General features: G+C 42.0%; 1 protein-coding gene across 3 annotated transcripts in view; it reads right to left on the reverse strand.

Annotated features, from left to right (window-relative positions):
• XPR1 (xenotropic and polytropic retrovirus receptor 1) overlaps window positions 1–25,143 on the reverse strand; it is a 252,139-nt gene that overhangs the window by 146,733 nt on the left and 80,263 nt on the right. The window lies entirely within an intron of this gene.

Consider the following 25,143-nt stretch of genomic DNA (forward strand, 5'->3'; position numbering starts at 1 on the left):
TGACAGCTCTGACCTATGATGATATCATGGGCTCCGGGAAGGAAATCCCTAGGGGAAACTGATAAGCCTGCAGCTAAGCACTATAAAATCTTGTCAGATTTGCTATCATTGAAGGGATGGGCTGCATCAGCAAGACACATGACAGACAGTTTGGTTTCAGAACATGGGAGAATGTGGAGAGTAACACAGGGGAGGGAACTACCCAAACCCCAAAATTAGCACTGTAAGGGGGGTGGGCTCTTGAGAGTTTCCTGAAGCTACTCAGAAACCTGTTGACAAAAATCATGTCAGTTTCTTACTTCTGCTTGACAAAGCTATGAACAGCAGTTAAGGAAAACACTGGAATTATTAACTGAGGATGACCCCATAAAACCTGAGTATTAGGCAGAATAGAGGAGAGTGCACCCTTTCACATCCAGGAGTCATAGCTGAAAAAGGCAACTGACACGAACCCCAATCCTCCCAGTCACGACACTTTGGCAAGATGAAATAGCTCTTTTTTCTTTCCAGTGACCAGAGATAGTGGGACGTTGAAACTATGCACCCAATAACCAGGGGCAAGTACAACAGACTGAACCCAGAGCAGGGTACAGTTTGGCACCCTAGTAGGAATTCCATTTCATTCTCTCTCCCCCATTTCCAGTAGCTGGAGATGTGGTGGCTGGAGAAAATTTAATGAGGCCAATAAACTCATTCCGCAAACATGCTTTCTCCTTGCTGCACTTTTGATCCAGTTTACCATTATATGTTTTAGAAATTTCAACACAGCAACTGAAAACCAACTTCTAAATTACAGTTTAGGCTCAATCTTCAGATCTGCAAAAATGCATTGACAAACCGTGCATACTTGCATTTGCCCCAATGACTGTAAAAGGGAAATTGTACAGAAGCAATCAACCTATCCGGTTCTTCACCTCTGTTTTTATCCTCTGAGTCTGCAGATAAACTGTCTGCTTACCAGGAAAAAGCATTCAAAAAGAGGATTGCAGCTATGATCTTTTTTTTCTCCCGCAGCTGCGAATGTTTCAAGCCTCCCTCCTCTGTCCCAAAGGCTATCTCAGAAAAAAAGAAAAAAACAAACAAACCAAACGCGATGAAATGTTCTCTGAGCTCATGCAGGCATCCCGCACTGAAAGAGCTCAGCAGAAAGCATGGAGGGACACAATAGCACAGGACAGGAAAGCGGCCAGTGAACGTGAGGAGAGGTGGCGGCAGGAAGATCAGAGGAGGCAGGATGCAACGCTGGGGTCACTGTTGGAACAAACGGACATGATCCGGTGTCTGGTGGAGGTTCGGGAACATCAGCTGGAGAGACTGCCGCTGCAGCCCGTTTAATCGCCCTCCCTCCTCCCCAAGTTCCATAGCCGCCTCCTCACCCAGATGCCCAAGAACGCGGGGGGAGGTTGGAGGGGAGGCTCCAGGCACCCAACCACTCCACCTCAGTGGACAGAAGGCTATCATTCAACAAGTATTGAAGTGGCCTTTTCCTTCCCTCCTCCCACACCCCACCCGGGTTACCTTGTGAGTTATCTCCCTTTTTTTATAATCAATTAATAAAGAATACATGGTTTTTAAACGATAGGGACTTTATTTCCAAGCTGTGATCGAAGGGGGGAGGACGGTTGGCTTACAGGAAATTAGAGTCAACCAAGGGGGCGGGTTATCATCAAGGAGAAACAAACAGAGCTGTCACACGGTACCCTGGCCAGTCATGAAACTAGTTTTCAAAGCTTCTCTGATGCGCAGCACTTCCTGATGTGCTCTTCTAATCGCCCTGGTGTCTGGCTGCGCGTAATCAGCGGCCAGGCGATTTGCCTCAACCTCCCACCCCGCCATAAACGTATGCCCCTTACTCTCACAGAGATTGTGGAGCACACAGCAAGCAGCAATAACAATGGGGATATTGGTTTCGCTGAGATCTGAGCGAGTCAGTAAACTGCACCAGCGACCCTTCAAACGTCCAAATGCACAGGGTGCCTGTGTACGGCTTCATGAGCCAGGGCATTAAGGGATAGGCTGGGTCCCCAAGGATAACTATAGGCATTTCAACATCCCCAACAGTTATTTTCTGGTCTGGGAAGTAAATCTCTTCCTGCAGCTGTTAAAACAGACCAGAGTTCCTGAAGACGTGAGCGTCATGAACCTTTCCCGGCCATCCCACGTTGATGTTGGTGAAACGTCCCTTGTGATCCACCAGTGCTTGCAGCACCATTAAAAAGTACCCCTTGCGGTTTGTGTACTGGCTGCCTTGGTGGTCTGGTCCCAAGATAGGGATTGCGTTGGCTACTTGCATGACAGCAACCCCCACAGTAGATTTGCCCACTCCAAATTGATTCCTGACTGACCGGTAGCTGTCTGGCGTTGCAAGCTTCCAGAGGGCTATTGCCACTTGCTTGTGAACTGTGAGGGCTGTTCTCATCTTGGTATTCTTGTGGTTCAGGGCAGGGGAAAGCAAGTCACAAAGTTCCATGAAAGTACCCTTACACATGCGAAAGTTTCGGAGCTACTGGGAATCATCCCAGACCTGTTTCCTGGTCCCAGAATCGGTGTTCCATGGCATGAACCTGCTCCATTAACACCATGATGTCCACATTGCCGGGGCCCACGCTTTGAGAGAAATCTGTGTCCATGTCCTCATCACTGCACTGCTGTCGCCTCCTCGCCTGATTTTTCAGCTTCTGGTTCTGCATAAACTGCATAATAACGCGTGAGGTTTTTACAATGCTCATAACTGCTGCAGTGAGCTGAACGGGCTCCATGCTTGCCGTGCTATGGCGTCTGCTCGGGCAATCCAGGGAAAAGGGCGTGAAATGATTGTCTGCCATTGCTTTCACGGAGGGAGGGTTGACTGATGACATTTACCCATAACCACCCACAACAAATTTTTGGCCCCATCAGGCATTGGGAGCTCAACCCAGAATTCCAATGGGCAGCGGGGACTGCGGGAACTGTGGGATAGCTACCACAGTGCACCACTTGGAATGTCAACGCTTGCCACAGTACTATGGACACACACCGCCGAATTAATGTGCTTAGTGTGGACGCATGCACTCAACTTTATACAATCTGTTCCCAAAAATAGACTTCTGTAAAATCGGAGTAATTTCGTAGTGTAGACATCACTTGTTCTGTCACACTTTGGGTAAGTATCACATTTGCTTCAGTTCAAGACAGAGGGCGCTATAGCTGTAATTTGGCAATATAAGGAAAAATGTTATTTCCTGATAGTGTGGCTACTTAAGCTCATCATAAGAAGTTTGATTTTAAAGGTGGACTTTTCATCTTTACCAGTTTTGTATTTGTATTACTTCCAGCAGAACTTTTGTAACATTTTATGACTGATATTACCAAAAACTATATCAGACCAATTTAAAAAACAGGAATTCTTTTGGGGTGGATTTGGATGTTTCAGATAAGGATTTACTTTCAATTGTTAATTCATTTATTCCAGAATATAAATCATTTTTTTTTTTTTTGGATGAGGGGATTTTTCTCCTTCTCTAAAATACTAGATTTTCACACTAGAGTTTTATAAAATCAATTAGTTTGGGAGGAAGACTGTTTTATGGTTTGTTGTATAGCTACTTTATAAAATGCAATATTTTTATTCCAATGACTTTTTGAAAGTGTTTGAAACTTGAACAGTACCGGTAAGTACATTTCTCTTGAAAACGAACAAGATGTGGTTTCTCCTAGAGTATTTGCTTTGCCAAGTCATACACACTTATGCCACTGAGCTGGGGTTTCTGCCACCAATACACTAATCTTTATTTTTAAAATATAAATAAATAATAGAAAAGAGATGTCCTTCCCCTTGAAGCTATCACCAACAGTTTCTTTCTTCCACTTGAGAGCAGAGAGAGAAGAGATAAATCCTCCATTAAAACAAAAAAATCTCAAAAGTACAGTTTCTTGTTGGGGCAAGTTTTAATATTCTGTCCCTGTGGGTCAAACAAAGAACATATTCCAAAATGGAAGCATGAAAGTTAATTTACAATACCTCTTCTAGCTGTCTCAATGCCCCTGTCAGGATTGAATTTCCATGTCCAGTGGACTTCTGGGTCAGAGGTGATCTACTGCAACTGCAGAACTACAAGCAGTACTTTGGGACTGTTCACCTCCCCATACACAGAACCACCTTCATTAGTGTATTTGCAGCATTGTGATGGAGATTGTAATATCAACTTGTACTTCAGCTGTTACTCACTTCTGATTCTGTGTCCCTCAAGGTCAAAACCAGCTCTCTGCAGTAGGCATCAATGACTGTCCCCAATCATATGCCAGGTCTAGGTCCAGCTGTCTAAGCTACAAGCAGATCTTATTGCAAGTTACAGAAGTAAAAGGAAATCATAAAATTAAAAGTAAACAATATTGTGGAAGGCATTGCTAACCAAGCCTTAAGCTTTCATTACGGAGCACGGAAGGCGTACCTGACAAAGTCCATATCTCAAAACTTAAAATCATCTCCTTGTCTCAGCTTGGTGCTGACTCACATGGCTCAAGTTTGGCTATGAATGTAATTGAATCCCCGGGTAGGTATAAATTCTTTGATGCAGAGAGGGGTCTTTACCCAGCTCAACACACCCATTGTGGTGTAACCTCATTCTAAATAATAATAAAAACAATTCTATTAAAGAATCAGTTTCATAAGGTAAATGTCAATTTTATATGCTTTTATCCAGTTATACTGCAGATAAACTTTCCTTTATATCAGTTTATGCTCAATTTCTGTGTCTTGCTGATACTGACACTATCCTTTACTAAGAGGGTATTTGGTCTCTGAAGACTGCTTTCTCCTCCTAGAAATGGGACCAGTATATTGGTTTAGGTAATCTACATAAGATGTCATTAGCCCCTTTGGCAGTCCAACATGTTTTGGGAGCATTTCAATGCTCTTGGCAGGATTATAAAGATCTATTATGAAGCACATTAGAACCCTAGATAATAAAGTTACCAGCATTTTTGCAGCAAGTATCAACCCAAATGGAACAGGCTGCACATTATTCACAAGTCTGTTACACTGGAAGTCACTGCCACCTATCTTAGGGGCTACTAAACTACCTTCTTATTTGGAATATAGATTTTGTATGGCCTATGAAGGCTTCAGTTATGGGGGAAAAAAATCTATGCCAGGAAATGCAAGCTAGCCAAATTGGCTTCTTGCAGACTAATCCTGTGCCTTTTACTCCATGGGAACAGTGAAACCTAGAGGATCTTGGAGCTTAGAAACTGCTGTAATCACTTCTATGCTTCTTGGCCTCAAATCTGATTCAACTCTTCTGTAACTTGCTTGCAAATTGCCAACTCCAAACTAATTACAGATTTTATTTAAAAATCCATGATTAAGTCAGTTCCAGTAGAGGCATTTGCACACTTCAACTCCATGGTTCATAGACACGGAGGCTTCCCACAGTAGTGATCCTAAGAACTGGAGTCTGACATGCTCAAGAAAAAAAAAAACATCTACTAGTGCCCTCTGCATCATAACTCAAGAGCAGATTGCCAGTTAAGCTAGCCAGTAAGGAAAACAGACACTTTCATTTCCCTGACAGAATCTGTTTGCAAGCTTTGATAACTTCCAATTGTCCCTTATACCAGAGAAAAATGCCTTGCAATCCTGTTTAAGAAACTCCAAAATTCTTTTGTAGTGAAACTTTGTATCCTCAAACAACAGACATGTCTACACTACAGACTTAAATCGACTAACCTTAGGTCAACTTACAGCTGATGTCCAAGCTACACTCCTTCTGTCAGTGGTGTGCATCCTCACTAGGAGTGCTTCCACCAACTGAAGAGGGGCAGCATGGGGGACTGAGAGCCAGGGCTCACAGCTCTGCACAGCTTCCCGCCGGGGAGGCCAGCTGCCTCTCCAGGCTTCTCGCCTCCCCACTAACGGCTGGGAGTGGGAACCGGCCACCCGGACTTCTCAGCTCCCTGAGCAAGGAGTCTCCGGGCAGGAGCCCGGCTGGGAGCAGGGAGCAGCCAGGCTCTAGCTGCCCAGCTTTCTTGTTAATTTCATGGCTCCAACTGTAGCAACAGACCGGGCCAATGATGCAAACTATCCATCTAAGGCCAAGTCTACACTTACAAGCTTACAGCAGCACAGCTGTAAGGGAGGGAGAGGAAAAACCTGAAGTTGCTGATGGCCTACTTTACAAGTACATCCACAGCGATTTCCTTGAGGAACCGGACCAAGGAGAATCAGAGCAGGAATTGTGGTGTTTGATGTGCTTCTGGCCTTGTAAAGCAGAAACTATTTACCCACTTGGCAGTAAGAAGGGATAACAAAGAGGTTCTTGCTAACTGGTGAGGCTACAGAACACCAGACAATAGAAACCACCTTCTGATCTGTAAGGGGAGAGGAAAGAAAGGCCTTATTTCATGTAGACAAAGTGCTGCCAAAAGGTGGTGTGCTAGAGGAATGCCTAAAGATTACCAACACCACCAGGTTCTTCAGAGAGCATCTGGGACAATTTTGCTGGGCATTGGAGTTTCTTTAATCTCCATTTGAAAAGCTGGAATGCAGGCGCACTGAGTGTGTGCACTAAGAAGGGAGCAGGAGGCTTTTTTGCAACATGTCAAAGGGAGGGATCAGACTTCCATTATCTTAGGATGGCCCCACTAGAGAAAGCACCACTGGGTAACAGGAGTGGGGGTCCTTTCTGTCCAACTTGTCTGCTGTGTTGCATGAAATAATTGTGCATCTGGTTGAAGCAGAGGGTAGATGATGAGGGGGGGTGGAGAACTTGAAATGTCAAGTCAGGCAAATTGGGCCATCTGCCTAAAGAAGTGATGCCACTAGTGGAGATACTGTTTATATCTACTGCTACATTAAACAAACTGAAAAAATGCATTAAGTAGTCGAGTAACGAGGCCACCCCAGAGTTTATTATAAATTGACCTGTGAGAGGGAACAGAACACAGTTTCCTGACTGGTACACAGAATGTTTTGTAAATGTTTAACTACTATATAGGAAGGGTTATAAAGTCAGCAGAGTACCAAAATAAATAAACACAAATTTCATCAAGCAACTAGCTAAAATAGTTCTGTGATGTTCTACATGCGCTTTAGGAATATGGAGTATGCCAGCACACAGATTGGTGCTTTTATGATGCAGAATTAGGAAAAAATTTAACCAGATTTTGCTGACAGAGCCCTCTAGAGGCTTGTCTACATGAACATTTAATCTATCCCGTGCTAGCCTACTGTGAACTAACTGTTTGTAAGGACCCTGCTGACATGAATTAACAGTTCATTAGCATGCTCTGATTAGTCCCATTTCAAACAGGAGTAGATGAAAATGCATTACTGAACTGTTAACCTGAATTAATATGTTGGACAGTTAGTCCACAGCAGGTGAGTGCGGGGTAGTTTCACCCACCCAGCTTGCCACGAACTAACTGTTCATGTAGCCAAACCCTAGGATAAGTGCCAACTCCAGTTATGTAGCTAAGGGTTAACATCAGTACACACAGCCTGAAAAATCTGAACACTCCCCACCTTCCTTAAGAGTAACCTTAGAGAAAAATTAAACAATATTGAAAGCTGCATTCCTTGCCTTGGGTTTCAACAGAAACGTCCCATTCACAGGATGATTATATATTATTGTTTCACAAGTTTATTTTTTATTAGAGTTGTCGATTAATCGCAGTTAACTCACATGATTAACTCAAAAAAATTAATCACGATTTTAAAAATGAATCGTGATTAATTGCAGTTTTAATCGCACTGTTAAACAATAGAATACCAATTGAAATTTATTAAATATTTTGGATGTTTTTCTACATTTTCAAATATATTGATTTCAATTACAACACAGAATACAAAGTGTACACTGCTCATTTTATATTATTTTTATTACAAATATTTTACTGTAAAAAAATAGTATTTTTCAATTCACGTAATACAAGTACTGTAGTGCAATCTCTATCGTGAAAGTGTAACTTACAAATGTAGATTTTGTTTGTTAAATAACTGCACTCAAAAACAAAACAATGTAAAAGCTTCAGAGCCTACAAGTCCACTCAGTTCTACTTCTTGTTCAGCCAATTGCTTGGACAAAAGTTTGTTTACATTTACAGGGGATAATGCTGGCCTCTTCTTATTTACAATGGCACCAGAAAGTGAGAACAGGCATTCGCATGGGACTTTTGGAGCCAGCACTGCAGGGTATTTACATACCAGATATGCTAAACATTCATATGCCCCTTCATGCTTCAGCCACCATTCCAAAGGACATGCTTCCATGCTGATGATGCTCATTAGAAAAAAATAATGCATTAATTAAATTAATGACTGAACTCCTTGGGGGAGAATTGTATGTCCCCTGCTCTGCTCTGCATTCTGCCACATATTTCATGTTATAGCAGTCTTGGATGATGACCCAACACATGTTCATTTTAAGAATACTTTCACTGCAGATTTCAAATAATGCAAAGAAGGTACCAATGTGAGATTTCTAAAAATAGCTACAGCACTCGACCCAAGATTTAAGAATCTGAAGTGCCTTCCAAAATCTGAGAGAGACGAGGTGTGGTGCACTCTTTCAGAAGTCTTAAAAAAGCATCACTCTGATGCAGAAACTACAGAATCTGAACCACCAAAAATTAAAATCAACCTTCTGCTGGTGGCATCTGACTCAAATAATGAACATGAGTCAGTCCACACTGCTTTGGATTATTATCGCGTAGAACCCATTATCAGCATAGACTTACGTCCTCTGGAATGGTGGTTGAAGCATGAAGGGATATATGTATCTTTAGCACATCTGGCACATAAATATCTTGTGACGTTGGCTACAACAGTCCCATAAGAACACCTGTTCTCTCTTTCAGGTGATGTAAACAAGAAGCAGACAGCATTATCTCCTTCAAATGTAAACAAACTTGTTTGTCTGAGTGATTGGCTGAACAAGAAATAGGACTGAGTGGACTTGCAGACTCTAAAATTTTACATTGTTTTATTTTTGAATGCAGTTTTTGGTACATAATTCTACATTTGTAATTTCAACTTTCATGATAAAGAGATTGCACTACAGTACTTGTATTACGTGAATTGAAAAATACTATTTCATTTGTTTTTTTACAGTGCAAATACTTGTAATCAAAAATAAATATGAAGTGAGCCCTGTACGCTTTGTATTCTAGGTTATAATTGAAATCCATATATGTGAAAATGTAGAAAACATCAAAAATATTTAAATAAACTGTATTCTATTACTGTTTAACAGCGCAATTAATTGTGCGATTAATTTTTTAATTGCTTGACAGCCCTATTTTTATATATAAATAAATTTGTTGAGTATATAAATATAAATTCAAAACCATCTCACTAAAGCAGGGAGATCAGCAGATTAATGTTACATAAAAACACAATGAGATCAAGCTGTGTGCTAGAGCTGGTTGGAAATTTTTAATTAAAATTTTTCCAACAGAAAATACTGTTTTGACCAAACAGAATTTTTCTGCAAGATCACAATTCTGATAATGTTTCCTGAAATAAAAATTCCCCCATAATAGAAAAAGTTTAAAATTGTTTCAAAATGAAAAATCCTTTGTTTTGAAATCTGTGTTTATTTTTATATTTTATTACATGTCATTCTGCACTACTATTGACAAGTCACCATGTCAAGTCTTGTCTATAGACCGCCAGACCAGGGGGATGAGGTGGACAAGGCTTTCTTCTGGCAACTTGCAAAAGTTACTAGATCACAGGCCCTGGTTTTCATGGGAGACTTTAATCACCCTGATATCTGCTGGGAGAGCAATACAGCGGTGCACAGAAAATCCAGTAAGTTTTTGGAAAGTGTAGGGACAATTTCCTGGTGCAGGTGCTGGAGGAACCAACTAGGGGCAGAGCTCTTCTAGACCTGCTGCTCACAAACCGGGAAGAATTAGTAGGGGAAGCAAAAGTGGATGGGAACCTGGGAGGCAGTGACCATGAGATGGTTGAGTTCAGGATCCTGAAACAAGGAAGAAAGGAGAGCAGTAGAATACAGACCCTGGACTTCAGAAAAGCAGACCTTGACTCCCTCAGGGAACTGATGGGCAGGATCCCCTGGGAGAGTAACATGTGGGGGAAAGGAGTCCAGGAGAGCTGGCTGTATTTGAAAGAATCCTTATTGAGGTTGCAGGAACAAACCATCTCGATGTGTAGAAAGAATAGCAAATATGGTAGGCGACCAGCTTGGCTTAACAGTGAAATCCTTGCTGATCTTAAACACAAAAAAGAAGCTTACAAGAAGTGGAAGATTGAACAAATAACTAGGGATGAGTATAAAAATATTGCTCAGGCATGCAGGAGTGAAATCAGGAAGGCCAAAACACAACTGGAGTTGCAGCTAGCAAGGGAAGTTAAGAGAAACAAGAAAGGTTTCTTCAGATATGTTAGCAATAAGAAGAAAGTCAAGGAAAGTGTGGGCCCCTTACTGAATGAGGGAGGCAACCTTGTGACAGACTATGTGGAAAAAGCTAATGTACTCAATGCTTTTTTTGCCTCTGTCTTCACAAACAAGGTCAGCTCCCAGGCTGCTGCACTGGGCAGCACAGTATGGGGAGGAGATGACCAGCCCTCTGTGGAGAAAGAAGTGGTTCGGGACTATTTAGAAAAACTGGACGAGCACAAGTTCATGGGGCTGGATGCGCTGCATCCGAGGGTGCTAAAGGAGTTGACGGATGTGATTGCAGAGCCGTTGACCATTATCTTTGAAAACTCATGGCGATCGGGGGAGGTCCCGGATGACTGGAAAAAGGCTAACGTAGTGCCTATCTTTAAAAAAGGAAAGAAGGAGGATCCGGGGAACTACAGGCCAGTCAGCCTCATCTCAGTCCCTGGAAAAATCATGGAGCAGGTCCTCAAGGAATCAATTCTGAAGCACTTCGAAGAGAGGAAAGTGATCAGGACAGTCAGCATGAATTCACCAAGGGCAAGTCATGCCTGACTAACCTAATTGCCTTCTATGAGGAGATAACTGGCTCTGTGGATGAGGGGAAAGCAGTGGATGTGTTATTCCTTGATTTTAGCAAAGCTTTTGATACGGTCTCCCACAGTATTCTTGCCAGCAAATTAAAGAAGTATGCGCTGGATGAATGGACTATAAGGTGGATAGAAAGCTGGCTAGATTGTCGGGCTCAACGGGTAGTGATCAATGGATCCATGTCTAGTTGGCAGCCGGTTTCAAGCGGAGTGCCCCAAGGGTCAGTCCTGGGGACGGTTTTGTTCAATATCTTCATTAATGATCTGGAGGATGGCGTGGACTGCACTCTCAGCAAGTTTGCAGAGGATACTAAACTGGGAGGAGTGGTAGATACGCTGGAGGGTAGGGATAGGATACAGAAGGACCTAGGCAAATTAGAGGATTGGGCCAAAAGAAATCTGATGAGGTTCAACAAGGACAAGTGCAGAGTCCTGCACTTAGGACAGAAGAATCCCATTCACTGTTACAGACTAGGGACCGAATGGCTAGGAAGCAGTTCTGCAGAAAAGGACCTAGGGGTTACAATGGACGAGAAGCTGGATATGAGTCAACAGTGTGCCCTTGTTGCCAAGAAGGCTAATGGCATTTTGGGCTGTATAAGTAGGGGCATTGCCAGCAGATCGAGGGACGTGATCATTCCCCTCTATTCGACATTGGTGAGGCCTCATCTGGAGTACTGTGTCCAGTTTTGGGCCTCACACTACAAGGAGGATGTGGAAAAATTGGAAAGAGTCCAGCGGAGGGCAACAAAAATGACTAGGAGGCTGGAGCACGTGACTTATGAGGAGAGGCTGAGGGAACTGGGATTGTTTAGTCTGCAGAAGAGAAGAATGAGGGGGGATTTGATAGCTGCTTTCAACTACCTGAAAGGGGGTTCCAAAGAGGATGGATCTAGACTGTTCTCAGTGGTATCAGATGAGAGAACAAGGAGTAATGGTCTCGAGTTGCAGTGGGGGAGGTTTAGATTGGATATTAGGAAAAACTTTTTCACTAGGAGGGTGGTGAAGCACTGGAATGGGTTACCTAGGGAGGTGGTGGAATCTCCTTCCTTAGAGGTTTTTAAGGTCAGGCTTGACAAAGCCCTGGCTGGGATGATTTAGTTGGGAACTGGTCCTGCTTTGAGCAGGAGATTGGACTAGATGACCTCCTGAGGTCCCTTCCTACCCTGATATTCTATGATTCTATGATTACGACAGTCAAAATATTTTTATTTAAAAAAAGGGCAGCTGCTCAAAATGTTTTGATCTGTACTGAAGTAGCAGCTGCCCCTACTGTTTTTTAAATATAAAATAAAATATTTTAGCTATGTTATATAACACTACATAATATGACAACATATTATACACTAGCACTGACATGTCATGAAATGTAATATGTACAACAAATAAATTTCAAAACAAAAAAATTGTTTGAAATGAAATTTCAACTTTTTTTCAAAACGGACCTCAATTATTATTTTTTTGTTGGAAATTTCTATTTTGCAGGAAGTTTTAAAAATTATTTAATTCCAATTCAGAAAGTAAAATTTTGAAATATTGAAACATCCACAAAATGGAAATTCCAAGTTTCAATCAGCTCTACTGTGCACTCTCATCGAATACAACTTTCCAGCAAGTTATCTCTGTGTTGGCTCTTTTTTATGTTATCTGGAAAAGGAGACAACGGGGAGGGAAAAAGCAACAATCTACAGTCAGTCAATTGTCCTGGTTAATGGGAGCCATCAACATTCCAAACCACCATTAATGGCCCATACTTTGCATAATTATAACAGGACCTCAGAGTTCTATTTCATATTTCTAGTTTCAGATACAAGAATGATACATTCATACAAATAGGATGAATACATGCAGAAGAACATAACCTTTGCACAGATATGTTACATGGTATATCTAGCATAAAACATATTCCAGTTGTGTCATATTTACATTCATAAGCATATTTCTATAAAGTATTATGGGGTGCAACGTCACAGTGGCTAATAATATTTCCTTTTGCGGGTGAACAGAATTTCTTTTAGTCAAGTTCCAGGGCTTATTTTAGACTGCTCAGATACTGTTTTTTCAAGTGAAGATCCTTAACAGTGTGTAGAAATGGGTGTGGGAGGCTAAAAGTAACAGACATAACATTTTGCATATTTTAAGAACTGCTCATTTTATCACCAATCTCATGTGAGAGCAGCACCATATTTAAAAGACACCAAAGCAGTAGAGCACCTCTGTACAGATCTATTGGTGACTGAAGACCTTCACCTCCTTAAGACCTTAAATGTTTGTGCCAAGTCAAAAACAGAAAAAAAAACTGTTAGGAATAAGGCTTTTATTTTCAAATATGAAACCAAATGCTTCTTTTGGCTTCCATGTGATCTCTAGGAAACACTGTCAGAAAATATTTTCACCAGGTGATACACTGCTTACTCTGACACAAGTTATTTGTGGAAATAAATATAACCGATAAAAACTCCTGAAGGACCAAGGTCATTAGCGTCTCCCACAGGCTTTTCGCCAACTCCTGAAATAGTGCATTTGATGAAAACTTTGTTTTAAACAAAGGAATTAAATATCTGCGAGAAATGGCTCAATACCACAAGGTCTTTAGAATCTGATTTTAGAGCATCAGGATGTAATTTTCAGAGACCATTCCTATCACTTGTTGCCAATTCTTTTTCTTATCGTGCTCTGAAAGCTATAACTGTAGTCACAATATTTCCTTTAAAACACAACGAACTGACTTGACCATTCAGGTTTTAGGAGCATGGTAAACCACATTCAGGGACTTACTCACTGCTTCACTTTTCACTTAGAATAGGGGAAAAATCCAATTGAATTAAAATCAAGCAGTCCGGCAATACTTTTAGTAACAGGTCAATCGCCTCACTATGAAATCCACAACTGTCTGGCTTTGTTTGTTTAGGCCTGGTCTACACTAGAAAATTAGGTTGGTTTAACTACATCAGACAAGGGTGTGAAAAATTAATATCCCTGAGCAACGTTGTTAAGATGACCTAAGTCCTATGTAGACAGCATAAGGTTGATGGAAGAATTCTTCTATTGACCTAGCTGCCACCTCCCCGAGAGGAGGATTACTTACATGGATAGAGGAACCCCTGCCATCAGCATAGGTAGAGTCTACACTGAAGTGCAGCAGCGGCACCATGTTAATATTTTAAGTGTAAACAAGTTCTTAGTTAAGTTGGTGTACTACTTTCATAACTTCTGCATTACCTAAATAGTAAGGGAGCCTAACAAATTGTTCAAGGAGTGGGGAGGCGACTCAATGCATCAAGGAAAGTGAGTATCATTCACTGGCAGTAACCTATAAGCCAGTTAGTAGTATATGGTAAAAACATACATTAATAAACATCCCCAAGTCTCCCTAGGGCTTGGCTAATTGGTATGATCACTCATGGTGCTCTTCACAGAAGCCCAGTTAGATGGTTTGCAAAGGCGAGAGAGGAAAGACTGCAGAGGGGGAAGTGCTACTTTAATGAGCTTTTAAACAGTTAAGACAACACAACCTAATTTATAAGCAGGTGCATTATTTCCCCAGAGGCCATCTTGACAAATTACAACATGACACATGACACTGGCTTGTGACGAGCTAAGCAGAGGACATGAGCTTGCATTAATCTGTGTGTGCTTCTCTGAATCATAACTTCCTATCATATCACTGAGTGCTAAGTAAGATAATGTTACCAGAAATCAGCCACTGCTCCTCTAGTTACTGTGAGCTCTTTAGCAGGTGCCTGATTAGGTCAATCAGGAGCATCTGTGCTTATGTGTAATTATCGATCTCAAATTCAAACAGCTTTTTGAAGCAAAACATGTGCATTTCTGGAGCAGTCATAGCCAAAAACATAACTCCAGCTTTCATCTCCTGAACCCACTAATTGACAGCTTTTATAGTGTCCTTTAAGTAACAAAACAAGGCAGGCAAAGATTATTTCACAGAAGTAGGCATTAGTGACATCTCACTGTAAGATAAATATGCTGGAACAGTGGCCAACTAACAATCTGGTCCTTTATAATATTCTTTGTATGGGAAGGGGCTTAGGGAGTCAGTTGGGAGAGTTGTGCTTTTAGAAACAGTAGAAAGTGTCTCATTCACCAGCTGCTGTAATAAAATGATTGACTTCTGTTTCTTTGAACCAGGAACATTTTAATAATTCATTCTACAAATCTTGCTACTAAAATTTATTTTTTGAAATAGTTGGATTTGGTCTCTAGCAATGTTCTCTCTAATTTTTCCCATCCATGTGCGCAATTAATTTTGCTATGTGCACCAATATGGAGGTGATGTGTGGTGGGAGGGGGCTCAGGACTGAGGCAGAGGGCTCGGGGGGGGGGGGCGGAGAGGAAGGGTGTTGCAGGCTCTGGGGTGGGGCCAGGGTTGAGAGGTTTGGGGTGCAGGCTGCCCCTGGGAGAGAGGACTCCCCCCCCCCCCCCCCCCCCCCCCGGCTGCAGCTCTGGGGCTGGGGCTGGGGGAGAGGCGCCTCTCCCTGCTGCAGCAGCTCCGGGGCAAGGAGGAAGGCGTGTCTCCTTGCTGCAGCACAACCCTAGGGTTAGGGGAGTTAAGTGCTTAGCCTTTGGTGGCCTCCTGTGCAGCCGTGCAGGCATGCACCTTAGAGGGAACTTTGGTCTCTAGATAGTATTTACAAGGAAAAGGAAGTAATGAAATGCACATGTTAAAGAGAAACAACCAATGTCCAACTCAATATGGAAAACACACAAACATATTTAATCTGGGTAAGAAACAATGTATTGCATACCAAGGATACAAGTTAGCAAGTACAATGGGTAGCTGTGATCTCGAAGTGTGAATTGGGTAATCAGGAAAGTGAGGGATGATGTGTTCTGTGTAAACTAAACTACAGATTTACAGCACCCTTCACCAGTGTTGCACCTCAAACAGACGCTACCAACATGACATGCATGTTCACTTGTAATATAAAGCAGGATTTTAAACAAGGTCTCCAGAGGAGAAAGAAATGGATTAAAGCTAGTGAAGGATACTATAGCAGCATCTTGTTTGCTTGCAATAGTTTCCAGCTCAAGGGTTAAGGAAATGTTAACCCATAATCCCATCTGAAAATATGTTTGTGCAGTACAACAAAAAAAGACCTCAATTTGGAACACGGGATGAGAAATTGATTTGGCCCTGAAAAATAGGAAGCTTGACCTGCTGAGTGACCTTTGCCATCAGTTTCTACACAACTTAAGAAATTTTTTTAAAGTTTCATTTCTAGCTCTTATGATTTTGAAGGACATTCCAAACATGAATGTTCTGGCATAATCTTCACAAGTCTGCAGACAGCTCCAGGGCCTCTGCAGCTGCTCATTGCTTTTTCCAAGCAACTGCACTGTAAAATTAACAAGTCAATTGAAAAGGCAGGCAATGAAGTTACTCAGAGAGAACGATGCAAAAAACAGGCTGAAGAGGGATAGAAGCTCCTCCTATTCACTCATGCTTTGAAGAAGGCAAAAGAAACAGAAAGCACCTCCCTTCCAGCAACTAAAGGGAAAATAGAATTTCAAGATTATGAGACACGGGACTATCCAGAACAGGGGGTCAGCAACCTTTCAGAAGTGGTGTGCCGAGTCTTCATTTATTCACTCTAATTTAAATTTTTGCGTGCCAGTAATACATTAACGTTTTTAGAAGGTCTCTTTCTATAACTCTATAATATATAACTAAACTATTATTGTATGTAAAGTAAATAAGGTTTTTAAAATGTTTAAGAAGCTTCATTTAAAATTAAATTAAAATGCAGAGCCCCCCGGACTGGTGACCAGGACTCAGGCAGTGTGAGTGCCACTGAAAATCAGCTCGCATGCCGCCTTCGGCATAGGCTGCCTAAGCCAGAAGCTAATATGAAATATAATGCTACAAAGTACGTTCCAGGGTTAACATTTTAATGAAATCCCAGAACATTCTCACTTCCAGCAACAGGGCTTCTCAACAGGGTATTTTCCCTGGATCTCACTGGTTGGTATGTCCCCATTTGTATCTATTTCTGGTGATGTATACATATTTTAAGTCCTGGTCAGAAGGGTGATAAGTCTTGAAGACAACTGAGCAGCGAGAGACAAAATTGTTTCCAGAGTGAAGGGAAAAGAGGGACAGAAGTCTTTTGAAAGCAAGCAGATATTTTTGTCCTCTAATTCAAATGGAAGCCAAATGAGTTTGTAGTCTAGCTATAATACTGAAACAGACCTTCAGTTTACAGTCACTGCTCTGGGGAGCTCCAAAGACTCATTGTTGTGGGAGGATATAGCTCACACTGAGGCAGCACTGAGCGCCAGAGGAGTGATAGGAAATATTGGAATTCTAAGATATACAATTTGATTCAAGACATATGCCACCTCCAGTTTAGATGAGTTATTTCTTGTAATCCCCCCATAAACTCCATGACTTTTAAAGAAACAAATCTTCAGTTAAACCCATCTACTTCCAAGTATAAAAAAAACACTGAGATTTAAGCATGTGCAAGGGAATGGCATTAACAAATTAAAGAAACGTACAGCACCTGGAGACTGCATTAGTAATCATCTAAGTTTACAACACATACAGAAAATGAAACAAAATGAAGCATGAATAGAGTATCCAAAAGACAGGACTAATATAATAATATAATATATGGAGATATACCTCTCTCATAGAACTGGAAGGGACCTCGAAAGATCATCGAGTTCAGCCCCCTGCCTTCACTAGCAGGACCAAGTACTGATTTTTGCCCCAGATCCTTAAGTGGCCCCCTCAAGGATTGAAGTCACAACCCTGGGTTTAACAGGCCAATGCTCAAGCCACTGAGCTATCCCTCCCCCAGGACTAAACACTGTTGGTGCAATGCCTGCTCCAAATCAATTTTCCAGCAACACAAATGTTTCCTACAAGACTATGCTCAGCCTCAATCAAGAGAAGACCAATAAGATGCTTGCTGGATGGAGGGAAGAATCACTGCCCCCTCCTTCCATCAAAGGTGGTGTCGCTCCTGTCACCTAAATGGTGTGAAGCAGAACTGAACTGAACCAGGTGCTGTTCAATTCTGCATTTAACCTAGAAGACAAGACAGCATCCATGATAATGAGTACATTATTCCACCTCCCACTTACTATGACACATCACCCCTTCAACCAAGATGAGGACTTGGATAAAGTGACAAGTTTTCATTACCCCAGACTGGTTTACTGTAACTCATTATCTGAAACAAAGTAAAAACAACACAAGGCTCAGATCATGCATATTGCAGCAACCCAACTCCTCAGTAGAATGGACCACTGTGAGAATATAATGCCTGTTCTCCAGTCTGCTTTCATTGCTTAATCAAGGCCTTAGTCCTAACTTTCAAGGGCAACAACTTCATCAGGACCCAGCTACATCAGCAATTGTCTCCCTCTCCAGGTTTCACCAAAAAAGCTACGTTCCTCCGGTACAGTACAGCCTAAAACATCTATTATGAAATGGACAAGAGCTTGACCAAACTATCCTTGGTAGAAGAGGTTTGGCTGTGGAACCCGCTATTAAAGGAGGTAAAGTTAAATCCAGAGTCTAACCAATTACAAGGAATGCTTCAAAACCCTCCTCCTCTTTGACAAATTAGCAAGATTAAAGGCGGAGAGTAAACATGAAAGATTAAAATTCCAAGCAAAGCCTTCTTTCCAGGGAAGGCAAAAGACAAGTTCTCTAGCGACATCACAAAACAGAGGTAATTTACTTGGGAAGCAATTAGATACTGTTATGTATGTTATAGAAAACCCAAAGATAGTTAAAAGCAGAGTGGAGTCACAGGATATTTCCTTAAGGATAAACTGCTAAAACAGGCCGAGATTTACAGTATGTGTTCAATCAAGAGCCAAGTAGTCACAGGAGTTTATCGTTTTACCTCCACGAAGTATGTTCAATCATATGGGTATGTATATATACATACACATACACACACACCCCTCTACCTCGATACAACGCTGTCCTCGGGAGCCAAAAAATCTTACCATGTTATAGGTGAAACCACGTTATATCGAACTTGTTTTGATCCACCGACGTGCGCAGCCCCGCCCCCCCGGGAGCACTGCTTTACTGCGTTATATCCGAATTTGTGTTATATCGGGTTGCGTTATATCAGGGTAGAGGTGTGTGTTATAAATAAATAAATAAATAAAAATGAAAACAACAAACTGGATGCTGAGAGAAACTTCAACTCTTACCTTGAGGCATTTTCTAAGCTTATTACCATGCTGTTTAGGTATTGTACACAGGCTATAGGCAAAGCCTTGTGTGTTCTGTTGCATGTGCCAAAGGACTGTACTCTAGAATTTAGGGTCAACTTTTATTTAAAAAAAAAAGTTTCTAGATCTTTTAGTTCTGAAGATAAACGTCAAAACATGAACCAAGTATTAATCGATTCTGTGATGCCTGCCTGAGTCTTTTAAGAGCCTGAAACAGTCCCTGAGAGACATGACCCAAACACCATTCCACTCAGTCAGGGCCTAGTGGACTCTGCAGAATTCATCATTTAGGCACAGAACATTTTGTTTTCCGTCTCTCTGTCCTGTTGGGACCTGCCTGCTTTGCACTCTAGGCTTTCCCACCAGGGGGAATTAATTAGATTACTGTGTATGTTCCCCTGCAGTGTTCCATGAAGCCAAGCTGCAGGGTATCAGAGAGCTAGAGCTCAGTGTCCAGCTTCCAGTCAGGATGTACAGGGAGCCAGACGTGCAGATTGGTGAACTGGGCTACCTAGGGAACAGCACACCAGTCAAGGCCCAGGAAAACAAACTGCTATGGCTTAGAAGCACCCTCCTTCTTCGGCACACATGGGTACTTTGTGCCAGGTCACTTTCGACAATGTCACAAGCAGCCAAGCCACTTGGAGAGCAGAGTAAAAAATCCTATCCTCAAAAACTTAAAAAGTGATTAAATGTACATCAATGGGTATTTTCAGACATTAGCCATTGTGATTGTGTAAGTAAGGGAAGAGAATGAAGGGTATTCCATGTCATAAATTAATAGTGCCAGGGATTTTAGATTTTGCTATGGAATTTGGTCCCATTGTGCAGCAGATTACATGGGGCCTGGTTATAGGTAGGAAAATCTATCCAGAAGGAACAGAAATCTCTATTCTGTTTTGTTTTTGCCTTAGATAAGATTGTACTAAAATATTCTCAGGCAGGGTCAGAAGTTGTTTAATGTAATACACTGATACATGCTAGCTTTCTGACTGCACATCTGTGTCTTTTGTGGGCAACCACATGTTCCTTGGTAAGGGTCTCACTCAGAGACCTTTGATATGATCTACCAAAATTGCCATGCCTACGTGCAAGACATTTGTTAGATGATTACTTGAGCTCAGTTGTAACTTCAGTACCAACTGTGGTACTGACATAGAAAAATGCCAGTATATTTCAATCAAATTGCTACCTTCACTAGGACGAGATGGGTTCTAAAATTCAGCTGAACGATTTATGTCACATAATTTATGTCGTAATACAAGCTAAATGAATCCAGGTAAAAAAAAGGCGCTGATGCAGAACCCATTTGGAACCCTCAATATCTTTAGAAGATCAAAGGAAAAAGGGGTTTCTAATGCTGCATTCTTTCCCCCACAACAGTGAACCAATGACAAACAGGACCCTTTCCTGAAGCCACTCCAAATCTTACACCTGAAAGAACTCTGTTCAAAGTCATTAAAATTACAGTTGTAACAAGACATTCATGCCTGCACTGGGCAAACAATACATTGTTCACATGCCTTGTTCCAGTTAAGCCTTCTTTTTTCATACACATCCTTCACCTAAAACAGTTGAAGCAGGTGTTATTGAAAAGAAGAGGACTTCAGGAAGATGCTGATTAAAAGCCACATGCTCAACAAAACTGGAAGCTCTGTAGAATTCAGTGATCAATTAACTGTTTGGCTGGAGTTAAGAGACTGCAGTGTGATAACCTCTGCAAGCTTAATACAGTGGTTCTCAAATTATTATTGTACTGGTGACCCCTTTCACATAGCAAGCCTCTGAGTGTGACCCCCCCCCAATAAATTAAAAACACTTGTTTATATATTTAACACCATTATAAATGCTGGAGGCAAAGCGGGGTTTGGGGTGAAGGCTGACAGCTCACAACCCCCAGTTTGAGAACCCCTGGCTTAATACAATAGCAAACATTTTAAATTTCTCCTAATGAATTTCTTTATCAGATGGCTTAAGATATTTGCTAGAAAGAGACTGGTTAGAGCAAATAAGTGTATTTCTTGGACATTCCCCCCCCCCCCCCCGCCCCCCCCCAGGGATGAGCAGTCTTTGTAATTGAATAGTTTTTCACTTCCTGTGACAGAACTTACACCATTTCTTATCTACTGCTCTACCTCCAATAATTCACCAGGGAGATAAGAGCAAGATAGCTAAAGGACAGAGAAAATGCAAGCACAAAATTATCATTCCAATCTACCCAAATCTCATTACCACATTCTTCAGCCTTGTGGAATTCAATGTATAATACCATAAAAAACTATTCTTATACAACTCTGCTGAGTGAACTACAATTATCTGATCAATACTTTTGTACCATTTCTCAGAGGCATTTACTCTATTCTTTACGCCCAAACAAGTAGTGCTGTGGAACTGGGGCATACAGGCCCTTGGGAAGAGCATATGACAAAAACTTTTCTGCCAATTCAGTGTTGACTGGCTATGAGAAAAACACAGCTAGCCCTCTGCTGGAAGCATGGCTAAGATCCTTCAGACAGTTTGGATTTCTTAGTGCCATGGGATTTTCTCCTTGAATTCATCATCACTGTGGAGGACAACATAATAAGCCATGAATTTAGCACTCTATCCTATCAGCCCATTTAATTTTTATATATAGGGTTATAATGGAGCTGCTCTATCCATTGGTACTATACCTAGGTAAAGGACCTGTGATATAACCTATAATTACATACTCATGCATATATCAATCAAGAAGTCTAAGTATTTGCACAACAAAAAGTTATTCTTCCTGTTCCCCTTTCCACACAATTTTCATTAGTTGCAGTACTGTACATGATTTGAAGGCACAGCTAGAATATTCTCATTTTATTACATTAAACTGTTAACTACTGCATTGTAAAGAGTTGCTGGAATGGTGTTAAACAGTCATGCTGGTTTGAAACCATTAACAGAAGAAATAATGACACACTACATGACTCTTCAAAGCAAACAAGACCATGTGGCTGTGCGCCATCTCAGCTGGCTCAAATTCCAAGAGACATTAATAGATTCTCTCTAGACTTCATTTTTATTGATGAGGATTTTTAATGCTTCTGGCATTGCTACCCTCAAAATCAACTTTTAAAAAGTGAGATAAAAATGAACAAGTTGTTCAAGAATTTGGATGCTTATTAAAGGACATGAAAACAAGTTTGCCTCTCAAATTTAAAGGATGAACTGTCAGCTTGCAAATCATATTTACCAGTAAAGTAGTATTTCTTTTATAGATACCTTAGTAAAATTATAACATGAGGACATGATATTTCTGCCACATTGTTTTTAAATCTTCCCTCCCATTCTTCAAAGCAACCATGAATTAAATTTGTACTTCAGCTCAGAAATTTCCATTCTCAGTTCAGTGCTTGCTCTGTGCTGGCAAAGTTACCCAAAGAAGTAAGAAAAATAGGAAAATCTATCTGAACTTGGCACAAAATTTTTTCTTCTTTTAGTGGGAGAATCCACAGATCCATTACAATGGGTTTTATTCCTGCTCAAAGCTCCTTGGTAACAGATATCTGTCAATCACAGGAAGCTCAGAGCAACCGCATCCTTGAAGCTTTCGCCAGTAGACCTAATTCTTTTAAACTTTATTTCACAGGTTATTAAAAGAAATTAATAAGACCTACTGAAGAGCAAATTCAAATTTTACCTCAACCACCAGAGAACATATATTGTGCATGTGTGTACATATTTACACACACAGATGTGTGTGTGTGTGTATATATATATATATATATATATCACAAGAACATGGTGACACAGTTTAAGAGCCTCCCACAGAACAATAATCCTTGTGCCACATGGGTTGGATCTGAGGACTTTGCCACTGGGGGTGGGAAAAGAAATTTTGGGGCAAGTTCAGATAAATTTTTCTATTCTTCTTTGTATGGAAAAATCTGAAGATCCATTATAAAGCGGGGGGGGGGTGCAAACCTTTTGGCCCAAGGGCCACATCTGGGTGGGGAAATTGCATGCATGGCCATGAATGTAGGGCTGGGGCAGGGGGTTGGGATGCAAGAGGGAGTGCGGGGTGTGGGAGGAAGTGAGGTGTGCAGAAAGGGGCTATGGGCAAGGGGTTGGGGCGCAGGAAGGGTGCAGGTGTACAAGGGGGCTCAGGGGGTTGGGGTACAGGAGGAAGTGCAGGAAGGGGCTATGGGCAGGGGGTTGGGGATGCAGGAGGGGCCAAGGTACAACAGGGGGCTCAGGGCAAGGGGTTGAGATGCAGGAGGGGTGCGGAGTGTGGGAGGGGGCTCAGGGCAGGGGATTGGGGGCTCAGGGCAGGGGTTGTGGTACATGAGGGGGCTCAGGGCAGGGGGTTAGGGTGTGGGGCGCAGGAGGGGACTAAGGGCAGAGGGTTGGAGTGCGGGCTCCGGCCCTGTGCTGCTTACCTAGAGTGGCTACGGGGTGGCAGTGGCGCGCACCAGGGCCAGGGCAGGCTCCCTGGCTGGTACCACGTCCCTGCGGCCCCTGGGGGTGGGAGGGACAGAGGGCTCTGCATGCTGCTCTCGCCTGCGGGTACCTCCCCCGAAGCTCCCATTAGCTGTGGTTCCCCATTCCTAGCCAATGGGAGCTTCAGGTGTGGAACCACAGGTGAGGGCAGCGCGCAGAGCCCTCTGCCCGCCCCCTTCCTCCACGGGCCGCAGGGACGTGGTGCCAGCCGCTTCCGGGAGCAGTGCGGGGCCGGAGGGGCCACAGGGGTGGCAATCCTGCAGGCCATAGTTTGCCCACCCCTGTTATAAAGGAATGTCAATGTAAGTATGCTATCAGGAGGGAAAACAAAAGAATGAGCTAGTGGTCTTATTTTATATTCAGTGTATATCAATATATCACTTACTGGTTAAACATAGCATTCAGAACGTTCTCTCCAATGGCAGGGGCTGATGAAGCCTGCATGTTTAAACTGTAAAGTGAAGGTCTGAAGATATGACCACGTGGCCACTCTATATCTCTTTTTGTATGTTACATATGTTCCTTTAAGCCAGGAGATTTCTATGGCTGAATAAATTAGCATGAGATTGAAAAAATTGGGTCCGTTTAGTCTGGAGAAGAGAAGACAGAGAGGACATAACAGTTTTCAAGTACATAAAAGGTTGTTAAAAGGAGGAGGGAGAAAAATTGTTCTTCCTAACCTCTGATGATAGGACAAGAAGCAATGGGTTTAAATTGCAGCAAGGGCGGTTTAGGTTGGACATTAGGAAAAACTTCCTAACTGTCAGAGTGGTTAAGCACTGGAATAAATTGCCTGGGGAGGTTGTGGAATCTCCATCACTGGGGATTTTTAAGAACAGGTTGGACAAACATCTGTCAGGGATGGTCTAGATAATACTTAGTCCTGTGATGAGTGCAGAAAACTGGACTAGAGGACCTCTTGAGGTCCCTTCCGATTCTATGAGACAGAAAGCTTCTGAAATTAATCAATTAACCATCTATTAACTGAAGCACTGGCAGGGTTTTTTCCCCCTTTTAGTGATGGGTGTTACAGATCATCAGTGACAGATTTTCTGAAGTGGGTACTCCATTCAGTGTTGATTTGTAGAAGTCTCCTGAAATCAAGCATGCCAGACTTCTTTTTAATAGTGACTTACCTATTCGCAAAACTCATTCGCACAATTTCTTATATTTTTGGCTTAAAGGCTTCATTTACTCTTACGACATCTTTGCCTTTATGACTGATGCAGTACTGCTTTCTCTCGATAAAACTTTAGCCTCTGAAAAAGCTCCTTGCAGAAATTATTGCAACCAGTATGGCAACCTTTAAAGAGAAGCTCTAAGGGCATTCCTTACAAGCGATCAAGACCATTCTTATTTAGATAATTTGATACAGGATTTAGGTTCCAAGAGGGAGTTCTCATTAGACTAGACTTGAGAAGCGAGGCAGCTCTAAAATCTTAGGTGTGGAAGAGAAGACAATCCTGCACCTGCTTGCTATC

This window comes from Chrysemys picta, chromosome 8 (genome assembly GCF_011386835.1).
Source record: "Chrysemys picta bellii isolate R12L10 chromosome 8, ASM1138683v2, whole genome shotgun sequence".
Lineage (NCBI taxonomy): Eukaryota > Metazoa > Chordata > Testudines > Emydidae > Chrysemys > Chrysemys picta.